The sequence below is a fragment of the Eumetopias jubatus genome, unplaced genomic scaffold, assembly GCF_037043125.1.
Source record: "Eumetopias jubatus isolate StellerSeaLion01/CBP00866 unplaced genomic scaffold, mEumJub1_p1.0 scaffold_11, whole genome shotgun sequence".
Classification (NCBI taxonomy): Eukaryota; Metazoa; Chordata; class Mammalia; order Carnivora; family Otariidae; genus Eumetopias; species Eumetopias jubatus.
In genome coordinates, this window is record NW_028274817.1 from 96,131,036 (window position 1) to 96,150,207 (window position 19,172).

A 19,172-nucleotide genomic window follows, 5' to 3' on the forward strand; every position below is an offset into this window, starting at 1 on the left:
CCTGCCACTTGTGACAACATGGATAAATCTGGAGGACATGACTCTAAGTGAAACAAGGCAGTCACAGAAAGACAAATGTGGTTTGATTTCATTTATATGTAGCATCTAAAAAAGTCAAACTCCTAGAAGGAAAGAGTAGAATGGTAGTTGCCAGGGACTACAGGGAAGGGGAAATGACTGGGGCAGTGGGGTATGATGACTATAGCTAATAATACTGTGTTATATACTCGAAATTTCCTAAAAGAGTAAATCTTAAGTGTTCTTACCACACACACACGAAAATGGTAATTATGTGAGGTGAGGGATGAGTTAATTAACCTAATTGTGGTAGTCACTTTATAACACATACATATTTTATTTTATTTTATTTGGTAAAAAGCATGAATCACATATACTTTTTAAAAAAAATCTATGGAGGCCTCCAGACTTCTCTGGGGCCAGCAGCCACCCGACCAGGGGCCCCGGGCCGCGGGCTTAGCCGACTACCATGGGCTCTGTGTCAAACCAGCAGTTTGCAGGTGGCTGCGCCAAGGCGCCGGAGGAGACGCCGGACGACACCGCTCGGGCGGCAGAAGAGCCGCAGCTGCTGCACGGTGCCGGCATCTAGAGACCATAAGCCATGGCTTCTTCGCGGTGCCCAGAGCCGGTGTCCTGTCCTGCTGCTGCAGTGGTTAGTGTCGTGGTAGCTAAAGGAGAAAAGGTTTTATTTACATGCTATGAGATCACCACAAACCTACATCACTGTGTTGAAACGGGGCAAATGCAATAGAACGCATTGGGTGATGTGTGTCTGATCCTGGGTTCTTGTCTCCCCCGCTCGCTGTCCCCCTTCTAGTTTTCGTATTTGTTTGGGTTTCGTAGGACTTCACGAATAGCGGACTGGGTGATTGCTAGGTGGCCTGGTTTGTGTAAATATAATGTGTTGGTCTTCTCCATGTTCTTTTGGGGTTTTATTGTTTACAAACTTCTTTTTGTATTGAGAAAAATAGCCAAAGCATCTTTGACAAAAGGTTCTGCACCAGGAAAAGAATCTGGAACATAGCTTGGTGACCCCTCTGGAAGTGTGGCGGTCTGAACCATCCTTTCTTTTGTGTTCCCTTCCCCTTTTTCCTATTTTGGGCCAGATCTTCTGTCCTAAAAACTTGACTCCTACCCTACCCCTCCTCTATCCCTCCTCCCCAAAAAAGCCCCCACACATACACATTCACATCTGGAAGAAGCAAAGAACACTTCCTCCCTTGTTCCCAGTCTCCTGTGCCAAGACCATTCCTTGATGTGATTCATAGTAATATGCTTGTATTTGGTTGGAACAAACCTCCTTTAATCTCCAGTCTTACAGTAGAGAGAAGCAAATGCAATGGTGGCGGGGGGCTTTCCATGTAGGAAGTAAGAGTCGGGAGACCAAGGAAGGGAAGATGAATGTATATCCAAATCACTCAGGAACTTTTATGCAGGTGCAAGAAGCTTATGTCAAAGTGGCCACAAGATTGTTTAATAGGAGACGGACGAATGTAACTCCATGTTTACTGCTAGAAACCAAAGCTTTGTGTGAAATCTTGAATTTATGGGGGGGGGGCATGGGAGGAAAGCTGTACCTATCTGTTCTTTCCCTGATCCCTTCCCCTCATTTCTGAACTGCAGGAGACTGAGCCTCCTTGGGCTTTAGTGACTCCATCTCTGGGAGTGTTTATTTGATGGTTGTTTTGCTGTGCCGGGTACTTCTTTCCCACTTGCTATTGTTTTGTAACACACATGCTGACCCTTTTCCCTTCTCTCTTTACCCTGGAAAAATACAATGAATAAATAAAAAGTTATTGGTACTGAAAAAAAAAAAAAAAAATCTATGGAGGGGCACCTGGGTGGCTCAGTTGGTTAAGCGACTGCCTTCGGCTCAGGTGATCCTGGAGTCCCGGGATCGAGTCCCGCATCGGGCTCCCTGCTGAGCAGGGAGTCTGCTTCTCCCTCTGACCCTCCCCCCTCTCATGCTCTCTCTCTCTCTTTCATTCTCTCTCTCAAATAAATAAATAAAATAAAATAAAAAAGAATTTTAAAAAAATCTATGGAGCATTTCACTTGGAGGTGGTTTTTAATTTTTTTTTTTAAGTAAACTACGCCCAACGTGGGGCTTGAACTCAGGACCCCAAGATCAAGAGTTGTATGCTTTAACAGCGGAGCCAGCCAGCCAGTCTACATATGTATTTGAAATCATCAGATTTTACATCTTAAAAATATACAATTTTAAACTGCCAATTATACCTCAATAAATGCAGAACAAAAAGAAGTAGAATTTTAACCTGTTGAGGAAGAAGAATTTACTCTATCTTTCAACATTCTTCTAGCTAGACTATGAATCAAATTGGCATGCGACAGATTAACAGGAGAAAATCAACTTTAACAGCATATGTACAGAGAATTCATACAAGCATAGACATTCCAAAAACAGTCAGGTAATATGATACTTATATGAGCTAAGGAGAGAGAAAGGGGTGTGAAGATACAAAGGGGAGAAAGATCATTAGCAAGAAGGTCAAGGGCGATATTTGGAAAACAAAAGTTGCCCTAGTATGTAGATAAGTTTCTCAGGTGAAGAGGAATCTCTGTTAATAGCTCTCTTCCTGATACAAGCAGACAATTGAGAGGAAGGTAAAGAGCTTTTTCTGAATCTGCTGGGTTTGGATTGCTTTTAACTCAAAATAATGTTCATGCCAAAGTGGCCTTAGTACCTGGTTTTTGCCACTGCAAACCTCAGATCCTAGAAACCTGGTCAGGCTACCTAATATAATGGAGGGATGAGAGAATCAAGATTCAAATCTTCTGATGGACTGGAATAATGGACTGAAACTAACAAGGCAAAATTTAATTAAAAAAAAAAAAACGCAAACCAAACCACAGAAAACCAGACAAAACCCTGGGAAGATAATCCTTGCCTTCTGTGTTTCAGTATAGGCTTGGTGATCATCCTGCCAGGGTTTGAATCCTAGTGCCACCAATAACTGGCAATGAGTCCTTGACAACGACACCTCTCTGTGCATCAGTTTCCTCATTTGTTGTGAATGCTAATGACAATGGCAATGTTGGATAATGCCTACATTGGAAGATGACTGTGAAGATTAAATAAACCAACACTGAAAAAGCACCTATAATTCTCTGTGGCACACAGTGATTCTCAATAAATATTCTTTGTTGTTTCCACTGTGTGAAAAGTTTGCATGAAAGTAAAGCCTTTAAAGTCAAATACAGATAAAGCTGAAAGAAATGAAGAAACTGTTACTGAACTCAGACTTGCCCGTGCACCCAAAGCACAGTAAGCCAACATCTGAGACACCGGTTTTGAAGCAAAGAAAGGTTATTATTTTCAGAAGAACAGCCCAACAGGAAGGCAGGGGATCATTCCCAAAGCTAGCTTGCCCTGTTGAGTCTATGGACAGCTTATAAATGTTTGGGGAAGGCGGTGAATGCATGAGAGGAGGGTGAGGGGTTTCTTGAAACCTTGAGGTGGGGAGCTTGAAGCAATCTGGAGGTATGCATTCTTCTGGACAACAAGATACTGTTTGGGACCTGGTACAGCCAGGCACATCAGATAAGTTCAAGACACACATTACCATTTGGGACCTGGTACAACCAGGTACATCAGATAATTTCAAGACAAACATTACCATCTGGTCTCCGTTAGGTTTCTACAGTGTGGGGGTAAACAGGGTGTAGGAGTAAAAAAGACAAAGTTAATGATTGATCGTGCATGAGGTTAAGAGGTGCATAAAACATAATTGAGAGAACAAAACAGAACATGGAACTAAGTTGATAATACAACTAATATAACTACAGTGCTGCTTATGCTTTCAAAACAGATGCAGCAACCAAGCATCTGGCCTCAAAACCATGAGGGGTAGGGCATTACCATATCCATTTGAGCCAATCTCCTGATGAAATGTGGGAAGTGAATAATTGCATGGGCTTTGGAGTAGGACTGACCCAGAATCAAGTCCTGGCTCTGATATTTACCAGAAATGTGACTGTAAGAAAAGTCATAAACCTCTCGAAATCAAGTCTTGTTTCTCCATTTGTAATAGGGAGTAATAGTAGTGCCCACATCTTAGAGCTGTTGCAAGGATTCAGAGACATTGCACAGACCTGGAGCAGAGCAATAGCTCAACAATACCTACTTCTATTACCATCATGTGACTGCTGTAAACCTTCTTTATTTCCAGAATACAGATTAACACTTGAAAGTTACAATATTCTGGGAAAATTTTCAAATTTTCTAATCAAGAGAAGAAATATTTCCATTAGATTAGTACTAATCAGTTAGTTCTGCTAACCAATATTTTCTGGAATAGAAAATCCTGTTCTTTCTTCCCTCACTGACTTTCTTGGTTCCATTTCTATGTCTACTCCTAATGTTACCTCCTGCATTCAGTTTCAGTTCTTGACAGCTTTGGCCCAAACAATGGCAAATTCCTTCTAAATCTTTTGTGCAACTACTACTAATTAATGACTCTAACTTTGGAAGGCAAGCTGGGGTTGGGTGTGAGAATCAAAAAATTTTTTTTTTCATATTGAAACTCTGTACTTTTATTTGGACAAAGAATTGGGGTTAGAAGAATGTTTTAGATCTTTTTTTTTATTAACATATATTATTTGTTTCAGGGGTGCAGGTCTGTGATTCATCAGTCTTACACAATTCACAGCGCTCACCCTAGCACATACCCTCCCCCATGTCCATCACCGAAACACCCCATCCCTCCCACCCCCCACCATTCCAGCAACCCTCAGTTTGTTTCCTGAGATTAAGAGTCTCTTATGGGTTGTCTCCCTCTCCGGTTTCATCTTGTTTCATTTTTCCCTCCCTTCCCCTATGATCCTCTGTCTTATTTCTCAAATTCCATGTATCAGTGAGATCATATGATACTTGTTTTTCTCTGATTGACTTATCTCCCTTAGCATAATACCCTCTAGTTCCATTCACATTGTTGCAAATGGCAAGATTTCATTTTTTGATGGTTGGATAATATTCCATTGTGTATATATACCACATCTTCTTTATCCATTCATCTGTTGATGGACATCTTGGCTCTTTCCATAGTTTGGCTATTGTGGACATTGCTGCTATAAACATTGGGGTGCATGTGACCCTTTGGGCCACTACATTTGTATCTCTGGGGTAAATACTGAGTAGTGCAATTGCTGGGTCGTAGGGTAGCTCTATTTTCAACTGTTTGAGGAGCCTCCATACTGTTTTCCAGAGTGGCTGTACCAGCTTGCATTCCCACCAACAGTGTAGGAGGGTTCCCCTTTCCCCACATCCCCACCAACATCTGTCGTTTCCTGACTTGTTAATTTTAGCCATTCTGACTGGTGTGAGGTCGTATCTCATTGAGGTTTTGATTTGGATTTCCCTGATGCCGAGCGATGTGGAGCACATTGTCATGTGTCTGTTGGCCATTGGGTGTCTTCTTTGCAGAAATGTCTGTTCATGTCTTCTGCCCATTTCTTCAGTGGATTATTTGTTGTTTGAGTGTTGAGTTTGATAAGTTATTTATAGATTTTGGATACTAGCCCATTATCTGATATGTCATTTGCAAATATCTTCTCCCGTTGTGTCAGTTGTCTTTTGGTTTTGTTGACGGTTTCCTTTGCTGTGCAAAAGCTTTTTATCTTGATGATGTCCCAATAGTTCATTTTTGCCTTTGCTTCCCTTGCCTTTGGCAATATTTCTAGGAAGAAGTTGCTGCGGCTGAGGTCGAAGAGGTTGCTGCCTGTGTTCTCCTCAAGGATTTTGATGGATTCCTGTCTCACGTTGAGGTCTTTCATCCATTTTGAGTCTATTTTTGTGTGTGGTGTAAGGAAATGGTCTAGTTTCATTCTTCTGCATGTGGCTGTCCGATTTTCCCAACATCATTTGTTGAAGAGACTGTCTTTTTTCCATTGGACATTCTTTCCTGCTTTGTCGAAGATTAGGTGACCATAGAGTTAAGGGTCCATTTCTGGGCTCTGTATTCTGTTCCGTTGATCTATGTGTCTGTTTTGGGCCAGTACCATACTGTCTTGATGATAACAGCTGTGTAATAGAGCTTGAAGTCCGGAATTGTGATGCCGCCACCTTTGCTTTTCTTTTTCAACATTCCTCTGGCTATTTGGGGTCTTTTCTGGTTCCATACAAATTTTAGGATTATTTGTTCCATTTCCTTGAAAAAGGTTGATGGTAATTTGATAGGGATTGCATTAAATGTGTAGAATTCTCTAGGTAGCATAGACATTTTCACAATATTTATTCTACCCATCCATGAGCACAGAAAGTTTTTCCATTTCTTTGTGTCTTCCTCAATTTCTTTCATGAGTATTCTATAGTATTCTGAGTACAGATTCTTCGCCTCTTTGGTTAGATTTATTCCTAGGTATCTTATGGTTTTGGGTGCAATTGTAAATGGAATCGACTCCTTAATTTCTCTTTCTTCTGTCTTGTTGTTTGTGTATGGGAATGCAACTGATTTGTGTGCATTGATTTTATATCCTGCCACTTTACTGAATTCCTGTATGAGTTCTAATAGTTTTGGGGTGGAGTCTTTTGGGTTTTCCACATAAAGTATCATATCTGCAAAGAGTGAGAGTTTCACTTCTTCTTTGCTGATTCGGATGCTTTTATTTCTTTTTGTTGTCTGATTGCTGAGGCTAGGACTTCTAGTAGTATGCTGAACAGCAGTGGTGATAGTGGACGTCCCTGTCAGGTTCCTGACCTTAGGGGAAAAGCTCTCAGTTCTTCCCCATTGAGTACAATATTCACTGTGGGTTTTTCATTGATGGCTTTTATGATATTGAGGTATGTACCGTCTATCCCTATACTCTGAAGACTTTTAATCAAGAAAGGATGCTGTACTTTGTCAAATGCTTTTTCTGCATCTATTGAGAGGATCATATGTTTCTTGTTCTTTCTTTTATTAATGTATTGTATCACAATGATTGATTTGCAGATGTTGGACCAAACTTGGAGCCCAGGAATAAATCCCACTTGATGAATAATCCTTTTAATCTACTGTTGGATCCTATTGGCTAGTATTTCAGTGAGAATGTTTGCATCCATGTTCATCAGGGATATTGGTCTGTAATTCTCCTTTTTGAGGGGTCTTTGTCTGATTTTGGGATCAAGGTAATGCTGGCCTCATAAAATGAGTTTGGAAGTTTTCTTTCCATTTCTATTTTTTGGAACAGTTTCAGAAGAATAGGTATTAATTTTTCTTTAAATGTTTGGTAGAATTCCCCTGGGAAGCCATCTGGCCCTGGGCTCTTGTTTGTTGGGAGATTTTTTTTTTTTTAAGGATTTTATTTATTCATTTGAGACACAGAGACACACACAGAGAGAGAGCATGAGCAGGGGGAGAGGCAGAGGGAGAGGGAGAAGCAGGCTCCCCACCAAGCCAGTAGCCCGATGTGGGGCTTGATCCCAGGACCCCAGAATCATGACCCGAGCGAAAAGCAGACTCTTAACCATCTGAGCCACCCAGGCCCTCCTGTTGGGAGATTTTTGATGACTGCTTCAATTTCCTTAGTGGTGGTGGGTGGTGGGTCTGTTCAGGTTTTCTATTTCATCCTGGTTCAATTTTGGTAGTTGATACATCTCTAGGAATGCATCCATTTCTTCCAGATTAATTTGCTGGCATATAGTTGCTCATAACATGTTCTTATACTTGTTTGTATTTCTTTGGTGTTGGTTGTGATCTCTCCTCTTTCATTCATGATTTTATTTATTTAGGTCATTTCTCTTTTCTCTTTGATAAGTCTGGCCAGGGGTTTATCAATCTTATTAATTCTTTCAAAGAACCAGCTCCAAGTTTCGTTGACCTGTTCTACTGTTCTTTTGGTTTCTATTTCATTGATTTCTGCTCTGATCTTTATTATTTCTCTTCTCCTGCTGGGTTTAGGCTTTATTTGCTGTTGTTTCTCCAGCTCCTTTAGGTGTAGGTTTAGGTTGTCTTTGAGACCTTTCTTGTTTCTTGAGAAAGGCTTGTATTGCTATATACTTTCCTCTTAGGACTGCCTTTGCTGCATCCCGAGATTTTGAACAGTTGTGTTTTCATTTTCATTTGTTTCCATGAATTTTTTAAATTCTTCTTTAATTTCCTGGTTGACCTGTTCATTCTATAGTAGGATGCTCTTTAGCCTCCATGTATTTGTGTTCTTTCCAACTTTCCTCTTGTGATTGAGTTCTAGTTTCATAGCTTTGTGGTCCAAAAATATGCAGGGAATGATCCCAACATTTTGGCACCAGTTGAGACCTGATTTGTAATGCAGGATGTGATCTATTCTGGAGAATGTTCCACGGGCACTAGAGAAGAATGTGTATTCCATTGCTTTGGGATGGAATGTTCTGAATATGTCTGTGAAGTCCATTTAGTCCAGTGTGTCATTTAAAGCCTTTATTTCCTTGTTGATCTTTTGCTTAGATGATCTGTCCATTTCAGTGAGGGGGATGTTAAAGTCTCCTACTATTATTGTATTTTTTTCAATGTGTTTTTTTGCTTTTGTTATTAATTGGTTTATATAATTGGCTGCTCCCATGTTAGGGGCATAGATATTTACAATTGTTAGATCTTCTTGTTGGAAAGATCCTTTAAGTATGATGGAGTGTCCTTCCTCATCTCTTATTATAGTCCTTGGTTTAAAATCTAATTTGTCTGATATAAGGATTGCTACCCCAGCTTTCTTTTGGTGTCCATTAGCATGGTAAATGGTTTTCCACCCCCTCACTTTAAACCTAGAGGTGTCTTTGGGTCTAAAATGAGTCTCTTGCAGACAACATATCGATGGGTCTTGTTTTTTTACACAATCTGATACCCTGTGTCTTTTGACTGGGGCATTTAGCCCATTTACATTCAGGGTAACTATCGAAAGATATGAATTTAGTGCCATTGTATTGCCTGTAAGGTGACTGTTACTGTATATTGTCTCTGTTCCTTTTTGGTCTATGTTACTTTTAGGCCTTTTTGGTCTATGTTACTTTTCTTTGCTTAGAGGACCCCTTTCGATATTTCTTGTAGGGCTGGTTTGGTGTTCGCAAATTCTTTTAGTTTGTCCTGGAAGCTTTTTATCTCTCCTTCTATTTTCAGTGCAGTCTAGCCAGATATAGTATTCTTGGCTGCATATTTTTCTTGTTTAGTGCCCTGAATATATCATGCCAGTCCTTTCTGGCCTGCTAGGTCTCTGTGGATAGGTCTGTTGCCAATCTAATGTTTCTACCATTGTAGGTTACAGACTTCTTGTCCTGAGCTGCTTTCAGGATTTTCTCTTTGTCTCTGAGACTTGTGAGTTTTACTATTAGATGTCAGGGTGTTGACCTATTTTTATTGATTTTGAGGGGGTTCTGTGTGCCTACTGGATTTTGATGCCTGTTTCCTTCCCCAAATTAGGGAAGTTCTCTGCTATAATTTGCTCCAATATACCTTCTGCCCCCCTCTCTCTTTCTTCTTCTTCTGGGATCCCAATTATTCTAATGTTGTTTTGCTTCATGGTATCACTTATCTCTTGAATTCTCCCCTCATGATCCAGTAGTTGTTTATCTCCCTTTTTCTCAGCTTCTTTATTCTCTATCAATTGGCCTTCTATATCACTAATTCTGTCTTCTACCTAATTTATCTAGCAGTTAGAGCCTCCATTTTTGATTGCACCTCATTAATAGCCTTTTTGATTTCGACTTGGTTACATTTTAGTTCTTTTATTTCTCCAGAAAGTATCTTCTATACTTTTTTCAAGCCCAGGTAGTATCTTTATAATCGTCACTCTGAACTCTAGTTCTGACATCTTTCTAATGTCTGTATTGATTAGGTCCCTGGCAGTCAGTACTGCCTCTTGTTCTTTTTTTTTTTTTTTTTTGAGGTGAGTTTTATCATCTTGTCATTTTGTCCAGAGGAGAATAAATGAATCAGAAAACAACAGGCTAAAAGTGTAACAATGACCCCCTAAAAATATACACTGAACAAATCAGAAGAGACCCAAAACCGAGGGGGAAAGAAAGGAAAAAAAAAAAGCATATGATCAGGCTGGTGAATATAACAGAGCCACACACTAGATTTTGTGTGTATTGTGGTCTGTTGGAAGAAATTGCTTCCCAAAATTTTAAAGAAAAAAAGTTATATATATACAAAAATAAGGGTAAATATGATGAAAGTATGGAATATGACTGTAAAGATGAAAATTAAAAAAGATTTTAAAAAAGGAATTGATAAGTTGGTTGAAAAAAGAATGAAAAAAATTTTAAAAAAGAGAGAATGTGATCAGGCGGGAGACTAAGACAACGTCATGCACTAGATTTAGTGTATATTTTGGTCTGATAGAAGAAACTCTATCTCAAAGTTTTAAGGAAAGAGAAACTTACATATATACAAAAAAATAAGGTTAAATACAATGAAGGGATAGAATGTGACTGTAACAATGAAAAATAAAAGATGTATTAAAATGGAATTGATAAGATGTTGGTTGAAAAAGGAAAGAAGAAATATTCAACCAAAAAAATAGAAAAAGAAAAAAAAAAGGAAAATTTAAAAAATTAACTTTGAACGACTAAAGAATCATGGGAAAAAAAAACATGCGTTCTATGTGCTGTATTCCCCTAGTGCTGGAGTTCTGCCGTTCTCACTGATCGGTAAACTTGGTCTTGGCTGGTTGTTCCTGCTGAACTTCTGGGGGAGTGGCCTGTTGCAGTGATTCTCAAATGTCCTCATCCAAGGCCAATTGCCCTGCCTTTGTCAGGGGCCAGGCTAGGTAACCTGCTCAGGTTTGCTCTCAGTAGCTTTTGTTCCCTGAGAGCTTTCTGTACAGCTTTGGAGGACAAGAATGGAAATGGCAGCCTCCCCATCTCTGGTCCCAGAGGAGCTGAGAACTCGGGGCCCCACTCCTCAGCGCACCTCCGAGAAAAGCAGTCCTTCACTCCTGTCTCCCCGGTCTCCGGCTACACTCCGTGCTCACCTGGCCTGTGACCAAGCATTTCTATCTCTGGCACACGACCCTGTTTGGAGTCTCCAAACCCAGCAGATTCCTGCTGTGCGCTCCTGTGCCATTCCTCCCAGGCGAGTAAGGGAAGTCTCCCTGGATCTGTTGCTTGTTGGGTCCCTGCTGGAAGAGTAGTAGCCCAACTGTGCCGTGGATCACGGTTTATGGCAACCCTGAGCTGAGAGCCCACTCCTCGTCTCCGTCTTTGCAGCCGGCTTCTCCGCTCCAATACCTGGGAGCTCTGCCTCACTCAGGCACCCCCGGTCTTTCTGTGACCCCGAGGGTCCTGAGACCATACTGTTCCAGCGAGCATTCCACCCCCTGCTTAGCCACTGGAGTGATGTCCCTTCTAAAAGTTCGGATTTTGTGCTCCACTGCTCTATCACTTGCGGGTAGCTGGCTGACGGAGGATCCCTCCCCCCTCCCCCCGTCTATCTTCCCAAATATCACCTCGGATTCACTTCTCTGCACATCCTACCTTCCAGAAAGTGGTCACTTTTTTGTTCATAGAATTGCTGCTGTTCTTTTCTTCAATCTCCCATTGAGTTTGTAGGTTTTCTGAATGGTTTGATAACTATCTAGCTGAATTCTTGGGACCAGATGAAATTTAGGTCTCCCACTCCTCTGCCATCTTGCTCCTCCCCCCAGGAGAATAAAAATTTTTCAGTGGAGTGGGTTGACTCTTATCAGATTATATCCATAAGACCACGTCCATTCTTCTTAAACCTGTCAAATTCTGTCCCCATATTATCTTCCAGCAACGCAGTTTACATGTATTGCATGCTGTTGATGGGATGTGGTAAAAGTCTTCTTACCTACTACTGAACCAAAGTTTTTTTTTTTTTTTTAATGCTTTTGGTTGTATCTTCGTAGGCTAATAATAGCACACTTATTGATTGCTATTTGTCAGGCATACAGTGTCACAATATATCCTCAGATGAGAATAGTTCTGCCCCCCCCCCCTTTTTTAAGATTTTATTTATTTGTCAGAGAGAGAGAGCACAAGCAGGGGGAGAGGCAGGCAGAGGGAGAAGCAGGTTCCCTGCTGAACAAGGAGCCTGATGCAGAACTCGATCCCAAGACCCTGGGATCATGACCTGAGCCGAAGGCAGCCGCTTAACCAAGTGAGCCACCCAGGCGCCCCTGCCCATTTTTAAACATGAGGAAACTATAACTTGGAGATCTAACATGTCTAAAAGGGAAGAAGCTAAGATTCAGCTAAGATTTCAGCCCAGAAAGTAACTATTTCCTGTGTGTAAGAAAAAAAATTTCCCCTCTATCCTTCTATGTTTTTGGCTGTAACCTCCTGTAATAAAATACAGATTAACAGGAGAAAACAAACAGAAGTTTAATAACATGTACACCTCCTATACACATGGGAGAGACCCACAGAAACAGAGTAACTCCCCCTGGAACCAAAGCTAACACCTTAAAAACCATTTCCAGCTAAAGACAAACAAGATGTTGGGGGGAAGTGAGGTTCCGGACAGGGGGTGGGGGAAGACCAGTTAAGGGAGGTTACCAGGACAGCAAGGATGTGGCTGATTTGCAGATTTAAGTCCATGCTTTCTCTATTGATAAAAAGTTTCTAAAGATGTAGTCATCCTTTTCTTCCTGACACACAGAGGGAGACACCCTTACAAATGGAGATTTACCTTATAAATATAAATGTAGCCTTCAAAAGGGTAACTTTTCAGTCTTCAGAGCTACCCCTGTGTCATCTGTTTCACAAAAATAATCAGATCATGATAATTCTTATGCCAAAGAGGCATATTTTTGGTAACATATTCTATTCCCCTTCAGTCTAATAGTTTGTACTGTATTGGATTTGCTAAGATTGCCACAAACGTGTAAGATACAGTCCTTGTCCCTTTTCCTCTGTTTTTAAATAAATTGGTGCATAACTGAATAACTGGAAATACTCAACATTCTTAGTTTCTATTTTGTGTGGCATTTTCTCATAATAACGGTGGGAGTACGGGGAAGAAAGAGTTCAGTATTTCAGAGATGATCTAGCAAAAATTTTGGGGTTTGCACAGGATGTGGAAGGTGGAGAAAATATGTCAGGCAAGGTTTTAAGCAGTCCTAAAAGTGGAATAGGTAGAAACAACTTGGCAATGGACTTGTGGTAATAAATATTAGGGTCTGGGAAATGGGAAATAAATTTAATTAGGAATTATTGAGTCATTTAATTGCCATAATTGATTAGTAAGCACTAGGGAGTCATTTCAAATTCTTGAGCAAAAGACTGAAAGATTTATGGTATGTTTTCAGGAAATTAGTCTTGTAGTGAAATGCTGGAGAAATAGGATGGAGGAGAACAGGGTGGCAGGGGCACTGGTGCAAGCCATTATAATAAACTATGTTGGTATTGGGGAGGAAGAAATCTCTGCTTTTTAAGATCCTTCTAGCTGGGGGCGCCTGGGCGGCTCAGTCAGTTAAGCATCTGCCTCTGGCTCAAGTCATGGTTGCAGAGTCCTGGGATCGAGCCGCACATTGGCTCCCTGTTCAGTGGGGAGCCTGCTTCTCCTCTGCCCCTCTCTCTGCTTGTGCTTCCTCTCTCTCTCTCTCTCAAAATAAATAAATAAAATCTTTAAAAAATGTTTTAAAAAAAAGATCCCTCTAGCTGTGCTAATAATCAAATTGACCTGAGACAGATTGACAGGAGAAAATAAAATTTAGTTTCATATGTATGGGAAATCCACACAGACATGGAAATTCCAAAGCTAGTGAGACAACATGGGTTTTATCTGATATCCTGAGCTAAGGAGAGGGGTAGGAGTCTGGGGATACAAAGTGGAGGAAGATCTTCAGCAGGAAGGTGAGAGGCGATGCTTGGGAAATAAAAGTTTCCCTGTTATGCAGATAAGTTTCTCAGGTAAAGAGGAATCTCTTTTAATAGCTCTTCTTGGTACAGGCTCTCCTTTCCAATGTAAATTTTGCAGTTCAGGGGAAGAGGTAAAGAGTTTTTCCTGAATCTGCTGGGTTTTGATTGCTTTTAACTCAAAATAATCTTCATGGCAAAGTGGCCCATCTTGGGGTAGCCTGTCCTTGGCTCCCATAATTGTTACCATAGTGGTGGCAAGGCAAGAATACATCCTAGAGTCAGAATGGGGTGACCCGTGTGACCCCCTTTCTCACCAATCTCAGCAGTATTGCCATAGATTAACAATCTGAACATTAATTTTATTTTTAGCACATACTTATCCTCACTTTAGGATTTTGAAAAATGGTTCCATCATTTTCACATTAAAAATGGCATCAATCATTTTCTTCTTCTTCTTCTTCTTTTTTTTTTCCTTAGGGAGAGAGAGTGCACCCGGGAGCAGGGGTGGGTGAGGGGCAGAGGGAGAGAGAGAATCCCAAGCAGGCTCCATGCTCAGTGCAGAGCCCAATGCAGAGCTGATCCCATGACCCTAACATCATGACCCAGGAGGCAAACAAGAGTTGGATGCTCAACTGACTGAGCCACCCAGGTGCCCTGTAATCATTTCCTTCTGAGACACTTTTAAAAAGTACAGAAAAAGGGATGCCTGGGTGGCTCAGTAGGTTAAGCATCTGCCTTCAGCTCAGGTCATGATCCCAGGGTCCTGGGATCGAGTCCTGAATTGGGTTCCTTGGTTGGTGGGGAGCCTGTTTCTCTTTGCCTGCCGCTCCTCCTGCTTGTGCTCTCTCTCTCTCTCTGACAAATCTTTTTTTAAAAATACAGGAAAAAAAAAATAAAAAAGTACAGAAACCAGAAATATTTCTGGGCCTCTGTACACTTCAGATGAATCAAAATTGCTCCAGTTGTTTGTTCTGGGAAACAGAATCAAAGCTCTTAGACTAGACCTCTACTTAATAACCTTCAACAGTACCATTTTTTTTTTGTTTTTTGTTTTTTTTCATTTTGTTTTTTAAAATTAAAATCTGGTTTTCTAGTTCCCTTAAATCCTCTCTCTCCCCAGCCCCTTTATATGATATCCCACTTATATTCCAATCATGATTCCACTAATATTCTAAGTTTGCTTTTTCACCTCCCTGTCACAAGAAGCAAGGGTGGTAAAAGTAGCATCATAAATAACACAGAAAAGAGCTTGTTTGCTTTTTTGCTTTGTCTTATAATCCAAGACTGTGGGTTTCTACTTGACTTAAAATTCCTTCCATTTACATTTGGTGGGGTCTTATCCTTGTTCTTTGAGCTTTCCTCATAGTATCTGTCATTTTCTTCTGGCATGTACTGATGACTAATTACACTTCTGTTCTGCCATGTTTTCTTCTTGTAATCTGGCTGTGATGTGAACCCCCTGTCCCACCCATGATGAAGCCACTATCCATCCAGTCAGTTCATATCATCCCCAGGCATGGCTGGACCAGCCGGAGAACACATAGGCCTAGGCTCAAGAGAGAGGAATGCTTGCTTCTCATTCAAAGGAACAGATAGGAATGCAACCCCACTAGCTTACAAGTATTTAATCAGCACTACCCTAAAGGTATAACCACCAGATGTACCTAATGAAATACCTAACATAAAGAATAAAGATATTTTTCTAAGTCTCTTGAGATGAAATAGACCTCTGTGAGTCCAGACAAAGCAGCACGAGAAATTATGTAACATCTGCTCACATGACCTCATGGGCCTCCAATCAACAGTGCCCAACTTCTTAGGAGATCCATGTCCCCAGTTTTGCCCTTAAAAAGCCCCACTTGGGGGCACCTGGATGGCTCAGTCAGTTGAGCGTCCAACTCTTAGTTTCAGCTCAGGTTATGATCTCATGGATTGTGGGGTCAAGTCCCGTGGTGGGGGATTGTACTCAGTGGGAAGGCTGCTTAAAGATTCTCTCCCTCTGCCCCCTCCCCTACTCGTGCACGCTCTCTCTCTCTTTCTCTCTCAAATAAATAAATCTTAAAAAAAAAAAAAAACTCACCTCCAAGCCATTGGGGAATTTGAGACTTCTGAGCATTAGCTCCCTGTTCTCTAGGGTGGTACCACACCTAAAAATGGCCTATCTTTCTCCACTGCAAATGCTCAGTGTCAGTTTTTTATTAGCTTATTACACATCAGGAAGACAAACTCTTGTTTGGTTTCATTTCAATGATCAGGGCTTTGATGCCCCTTTCCATTTCCTTTGCCATGTAGATTCAACCCTTGCCATTAATATTACCCTAAATGAGGGAAGATATAATTTATCTCCAGTTTGGCTTGATCTTTATACTAGCCACTCAGCAGGGCTGCTTATACTGTTGGGGCTTTCAGGAGTTTAAGTGAGGTGAGCTTTACTTTTCACTCCCCCTTTCTTGTCCCTTTATTGGATTCCCACAGGGATTAGAATGCTGGGCCTGGGATAGTATATGTGATGCACACTGAGTTCTATTCAAACGTCCACTCCTTCTGACTCTGAACTATTGTTCTTGAATTGCATTTCTGTGGCTAGACTCTCACTCTCCTTGGAAAGCTTCTCTCAGAACTTCTTAGTTCTCATGTAAATAGCCCCAATGTTTGGCAAACCAAACAACTATGGTGCATATAGGTTAGAAAATTCTCATGCTGAGAACCCCTGCTACAGAAGGATACAGATTTTTCCTTGTAATGAATTTCAGACTGTGAAAACACTGACCATTAGCTTCTTTAAGCAAACCAGAGAAAAGGAGCAATAGGAAGGAGCTGGGAAAAACATCAAGGAGGATTTTTTTTTTTTCTTTTTGAGAACATATACATTGGTATGGGTCTTTGATTTAAAGCATTTGCCTTAGTCCTTTAATAGTTTATAGCCCATACCAGAATAAGCATATTAACTGCCATTTTCAGACTGTTTTCTCTACTTAAAGGAGTGGTATAAAAACTTGTTTTTCTTCATAGTTAGGCTTACTTATGAAGAGAAATATGGATTGCCACCCCTTTCATATGCTCTTTGAGCCAATCAGATTTCCATTATTGGTCTTTTAAATTTGAAGGGTAGTAGAATATGCCATCCCCAAATATCCTTCTTTGGCATAAGGATCATTTTGAGCTGATTATTTTGAGAAAGAGAAGACACAGTAGAAGTTCTGAAAACCAAGGAAAAGTTAACTTTTCATAAGGGATATTTACATTTATGAAGGAAATCTCAGATTGTAAGGGTGTTTCCCTCTCTGTACCAGGAAAAGGAGACTCTAAATCACAGAATTTTATCAGTGGAGTAGGCACCAACTTGGATCTGCTAACAAATCTTACCCTGGTTTTTCTGCTTTTCCTGGTAACCCTCCATAACTGGATCCCAACCCCCACTTCATTCAGCATCTTCTTTTGTCTTTGGCTGGAAATATTTAAGGTGGTGGTTTGGGCCATTTGGGGGAATTATTCAGTTTTCCTTAGTCTTTCCCATGTATACAGGAGGTACACATATTATTAAACTTCTATTTGTTTTTCTCCTGTTAAGCTGTCTTTTATTAAAGCGGGTATCAGCCAACGACATAAAAGAGTAGAGGGAAAAATACTTTTCCGCTCATCCCTACACTTTTATGCTTATTAAGGGTGTAAAAAGAAATCAAAATTCATTTACTTCCCTCAAGTTAAAAATAAAGGTAGAATATGCTACAACTAAAGAAAATATTTTGTTCTATTTATAAATTTCTATTCAAATAAAACTAAATATATTTTTCCACTCTTCTTTCAATTACTTTTATTAACTATATTGAACTATCTTAATATCTTTAATTTTATTTTAAAACAGTATTTAATTTCATTTTACCTTTACCTACAGCCTGAACATTTTCAATATTCCAATCGAATAGAAACTGTAGGGGCCAAGGTCAGGCTGCCCCAAGATGAGCCACTTTGGCCTGAAGGTCATTCTGAGCTGAAGACAATCAACACCCTACAAGCATAAGACAAACTTTTGCCCCTCCCTTAACTACATAGAAAAATCTAAATTGGGGTCTTTCCCAGAATAAGCTTTATTAGCAGAGATAAATTTTATCTGAGTGACCCATGTGTATGGCAAGGCAAACATTTAATTACCAAACATCTGCTCTTCTTATTGCCCTGTGAATTGCATTCCTTTCCTCTGAAGTCCCAGACCCCTACCCCCTTCTCCTTAGTTCAGGATGACATATATACCTCATTTTGCCTGACTGTCTTCAGAATTTCCATGTCTGTGTGGATTCCCTGTACAAACACGCTACTAAATTTGATTTTCTCCTGTTAATCTGTCATGAGACAGTCAAATTGATTCTTAGTCCAGCTGGAAGGACCTTTGAAGGGAGAGGAATTCTTGCTCCCCAAGAAAATCACTATACAAAATACTTTAATAAAACTGTTTTAGAATTTTAGCAGACTACTTAAAATTCATTGCTTAATTAGTGCTTAAATTTTACTTAAAGATGAATGTCATTTTAAAGAAACTTGGAGGACTTATTCATGCCGTTCTCTTCAAAATAGAAGTGTTTTTCTTCCCCATTTAATAAAATCATAACTTTAAATACCATATGGATGTCAGTCATTAGGTATCAAAATAATACTTGCTGTAATAGCTGAGTAATATGTGACATAAACAGTGGGGTTGACTTATAAATAAGAGCTAAACAGGAAACTATTTTACTGAGTCCCAGACCCCTACCCCTACCCCTCTCCTTAGCTCATATAAACATCATGTTGTCTTGCTGTCTTTGGAATTCCCATGTCTGTGGGAATTCCTCATATGCACACTATTAAATTTCATTTTCTCCTGTTAATCTGTCTCATGTCAATTTGGTTCCTAGTCCAGCTAGAGGGATCTTAAAGGGCAGAAGAAATTCTTCCTCCCCGACACTATAGTAGATAACCATCTCACCTGTTAGATTTTTCTGATTTGCAAATCAAGATAAAAATGGGGTTGATTAGTGTGGAAGACATGGAGCTGTACCTCTTCATGCCCCTTTGGGTTAGAATATACTGCTCAACCACGTGGTGTCTGTTTAAGTGACTGTTTCCATTTGTCAACTCCTACAGTGTCTATCTCAGCAACCTGGCCCTACATTGCACCTCACCAGGCAAACCTGCATCCTCTGACTGAGTCAGGGTTAGAGACTCAGACATTCTAGACTAATGCCAAAAATTCTGAAGGGCAATTCAGAGTTCCTTGTCATGTTGACCAAGGCCTCATGGGGCCTGTGTAGCTATTTTACTTTTTTTTTTAAGATTGTATTTATTTATTTATTTGAAGGAGATAGAGAGAGTGACTGTGCACACAGAG

At 40.3% G+C, this 19,172-nt stretch overlaps 1 pseudogene; it reads left to right on the forward strand.

Annotated features, from left to right (window-relative positions):
- The first annotated feature begins 411 nt into the window (after window positions 1-411).
- Window positions 412-19,172, forward strand: part of LOC114216758 (small ribosomal subunit protein eS4, X isoform-like) — a 62,194-nt pseudogene continuing 43,433 nt past the window's right edge.